The 4448-nt window shown below is 36.4% G+C and overlaps 1 pseudogene; it reads right to left on the reverse strand.

Moving 5' to 3' along the window:
- Positions 1 to 1116: 1116 nt before the first annotated feature.
- LOC102834619 lies at positions 1117 to 1712 on the reverse strand (annotated as a pseudogene).
- Positions 1713 to 4448: the final 2736 nt, after the last annotated feature.

Genomic DNA, 4448 nt, shown 5'->3' on the forward strand with positions numbered 1-4448 from the left:
GTGCCGACTCGATGGCACCTAACAAAAACAACAACAAACTATGATGATTTAACAGTAGGAAATGTCCTTCCCTCTTTCACCACCAATTCTGATGGAGTTGTTATTAGTTGCTGTTGAGACAATTCCAATTCATGGATACCACATATATGCAGAGTAGAACTGCTCCATAGATTCCGAGGCTATGATCTTTTGGAAGCACATCACCAGGGCTGTTCCAAGGTATATCTGGTGGGTTCAAACCATGAATCTCCCTGCTTGTGGTCATTGTCTTTGGGTGCCATTTAGTCAGTCCTGACTCATGACAACCCAATGTACAACAAAACAAAACACTACCGAATCTTTTGCCATCCTCACAAATTGCTGCTGTATTTGATCTCATTGTTGTAACCACTGTGTCAGCCCGTCTTGTTGAGGATCTTCCTCCTTTTCACTTACCTTCTACTTCACCAAGTATGATTTCCTTCTCTAGGAACTTGTCCCCCGGATGACATGTCAAAATTATTTGAGAGGCAGTCTTGCCATCTTAACTTCTAAGGAGTATTCTGACTGTACTTAATGCAATACAGATGTGTTAGTTCTTCTTGTAGTCCATGATATATTTAATAATTTTTGCCTACATCATAATTCAAAAGCATCAATTTTTCTTTGTCCAGCTTTCAAATAGATATGATTTCATTGAAAACGCCATGACTTGGGTCAGACACACCTTCGTCTTCAAACATAGTTGTTTGTTTGTTTGTTTTTTTGAAGACACTTTATTTTGGAAGAAAAGTATATAGAAAAATATCAAAATATCTAGATTTTTTTCTTCATGTACTACTTTCATAATAACATTCTAAGTATTAACTTTCAAAGTTACTTAAAAGGATAAACTTTTAAGCAGCAAATCATTTACTATCTGACATACAATTTTTCATACAAATCACATACTGTAAATGAAATATAGTCTTCTAACTTACAAGAAGCTTACATCAAATATGTATTAGCAGAAGACATTAAATTTTACTGCAAAATATTATAAAAGTGGTATCGTTTGTGCCTTTAAATGTTGAATTCTGTGACTTAAACAGGGAAATGGAAAAAACAAAAAAAACAAAACTCAAGACAGGCCTGGCTTTAAGATCTTTTGTATTCGATTCATTCTACTTTGACATCATCTCCAATTAGCTGGTACACAAAGTGACAACTGGAGAAGCCTGGCTATCATTCAATACAAATGAAGGGATAATGTTTATTTCCAAGGCATTATATGCTCCATTGGCAGAACCTGGGTTAACGTAGAATTTATTTTTATGCTCAAGTGCTTCAAATTTGTGTGTGTGTCCAGAGATAAGACTGTCCACATCAAACTGCCTCTACAACAGAGCTAAGCTGGCCATATCTCCCCATGGAATAACTCAATGTCCATGCATCAAACCAATTTTGAAGTGTCCAACAGTCACAACTTTCTGTTCTGGACAAATCAGATTCTCATCGAAGTCTCCTCTCACAATATGAACATCACCAGCTAGGGTCTTGAGATAGTTGTAACTCTCTTTGGTGCAAAGGTTCCCCATGCAGAGAATATGCTGAATCTTCCCAGGCACCAAAAGTTTCTTGAATTTCGACAGCAAGCTGTTAAGCGGTGTGGGATGTACAGATCTCCTAATACCAGCACCAACTGGAGATAGAGCAATCTTCATCTTTAAGGGGGATGCTCTGTGCCCAGCCATCCTGTCACTGGGCTCCACTCAGTCACCCATAGTTGTTTCTTAACACTTTACAGATGATTTACCCAATGCTACTTTAATGGACAAAGAGCCCTGATAGTATAGCGGTTATATGTTGGGGGTGCTAAACACAAGATCAACAGTTTGAGTCCACCAGGCACTCTGTGTGAGAAACATGAGACATTCTACTCCTATAAAGGTTTACAGACTCGGAAACCCTATACAGGGTTGTTGAGTTGGAACCAACTCAACAGCATACAACCACCATCACCACCACCACTACTTCCATAGACATTGGTAATGGATTCAAGTAAAATGAAATCCTTGATTATTTTAATCATTTTTCCATTTATTGTGATGTTGCTTACTGGTCCAGTTATAAGAATTTTGTTTCCTTTATATTGAGTTGTAATTCCTATTTAAGGTTATATTCTTTGATCTTCATTATTAAGTGCTTCAAGATCTCTTTTCAGCAATCAAGGTTGTGCCATCTTCATATCTTAAATTGTTAATTAGTCTTCCTCCAATTCTGCCCTTTTTCATATTCAAGTTCAATTCAAGTTCAGCTTCTTGAATTGTTTGTTCAGCACACAGATCTAATGTGTATAGTGAAAGGATACAACCCAAACACATACCATTCCTGATTTTAAATCATGCAGTACACCCTTGTCCTTTCTAATCACTGTCTCTTGGACTATGTACAAGTTTTGCATGAGCACAGTGAAGTGTTCTGGAATTCCCATTCTTTGCAATATTATCCATAGTTTGTCACGATCCACAAAGTTGAATGATTTTGAACAGTCAATGAAACACAGATAAACATCTTTCTGATAGTCTCTGCATTCAACCAACATCCATCTGACATCAGCAATATCCTTCATTCCATGTCCTATCCTAAATCAATCTTGAATTTCTGGTAGTTCTCTATTGATATACTGGTGCAATTATTTTTTAATTGCCTTCAACAAAATTTTACTTGCAAGTGAAATTAATGATATTAATTGATACTTTCCACATTCTTTTGGGTCACTTTTCTTTGGAATGTGCACAAATATGGATCTCTTCCAGTTGTTGGCTAGGTAGCTATCTTCCAAATTTCTTAGCATATATGAGTGAGCACTTCCAGTACTGCATTAATTTGCTGAAACATTTCAATTTATATTCCCTCAATTCTTGGAGACTTCTTTTTTGAACCCCTTTCCTGCAGCTTGAACTTTTTCCTTCAACACCATGGGTTGTTTATCACATGTTACTTCCTGAAGGTCTTCACTTTTGGTTTTCTAACGCTAGATCTTTGCTCATTTCATTATAATAATTGACTTTGTCTTTTCAAGCTGACCTTTGAAATTTTCTGTTCAGCTCTTGTACCTCCTCACTTCTTCCATTTTCTTTATCATCTCTATGCCAGAGAGCAAGTTTCAAAGTCTCTTCTGACATCGACTTTGATCTTTTCCTTCTTTCTTGTCTTTTCAATGACCCTTTGCTTTCTTTCTATATGATGTTCTTGATGTCATTCCACAACTCTTGTGATGTCTAATGCATCAAATCTGTTCTTCAGATGATCTCTAAATTCAGGTAGGATATATTCAAGGTCATATTTTGGGTCTCATGGACTTGTTTTAATTTTCTTCAGCTTCAGCCTGAATTTGCATATGAGTAATTGATGGTCTGTTCTACAGTCTGCCCCTGGCATTGTTTTGGCTAGTGATATGGAGTTTTTCCATTTTGTCTTTCCACAGATGCAGTCAATTTGATTTCTGAGTATTCCATCTGGTGCAGTCCGTGTGTATAGTCATATTTTATGTTGTTTAAAAAAGATATTTGCAATAAAGAATTCATTAGTCTGCAGAATTCTATCATGAAATCTCTAGCATCATTTCTATCATCAAGCCCATATTTACAACTACTGATCCTTCCTCTTTGTTTCCAGCATTTGCATTCCAATTGCCACTAATTACCAATACGTCTTGATTACATGTTTGATTAATTTCAGAATGAAGAAGCTGATAGAATTCTTCCCATGTGAGTAAAGTTTTACTAAAGATAATTCAAAAATGGCTGCAGCCATACATTGACAGAGGACATCCAGAGATTCAACTGGATTCAGAAGTAGATGTGGAATGAGGGATATCATTGCTGACATCAGATGGATCTTAGCTGAAGCACAGAATACCAGAAAGATGTTTACTGATGCTTTATTGACCTTGCAAAGGCTTTTGATTGTGTGGATAATGACAAGCTATAGACAACATACTCATAAAGTATAAGTATTCTGGAACACTGAATTGTTCTCATGAGGAACCAGTACATAGACCAAGAGATAGTTGTTAAAACACAACGATGGAACATAAAATGACTTAAAATTAGGAAAGGTGTGCAACAGGGTTGTATTCTTACACCATACATATTCAACCTGTATGCTGAACAAATAATCTGAGAAGCTGGAATATATCAAGATAAACATGGCATCAGGATTGGAAGAAGACTCACTAGCAACCTGCAATATGCAGATGATACAATCTTGCTTGCTGAAAGCAAAGAGAAGTTAAAATACTGATGAAGATGACAGAGTACAGCCTTTGGTATGGGTTGCACCTCAATGTAAAGAAAACAAAAATCCTCACCAGTGGACCAATAAACAATATTCTTATCAACGGAGAAAAGATTGAAGTTGTCTAAAATTTTATTATTCTTGGATCAACCATCATCACTCATGGAAGCAGCAGTCAAGAAATCAAA

The sequence above is a fragment of the Chrysochloris asiatica genome, unplaced genomic scaffold (genome assembly GCF_000296735.1).
Source record: "Chrysochloris asiatica unplaced genomic scaffold, ChrAsi1.0 scaffold00012, whole genome shotgun sequence".
Classification (NCBI taxonomy): domain Eukaryota; kingdom Metazoa; phylum Chordata; class Mammalia; order Afrosoricida; family Chrysochloridae; genus Chrysochloris; species Chrysochloris asiatica.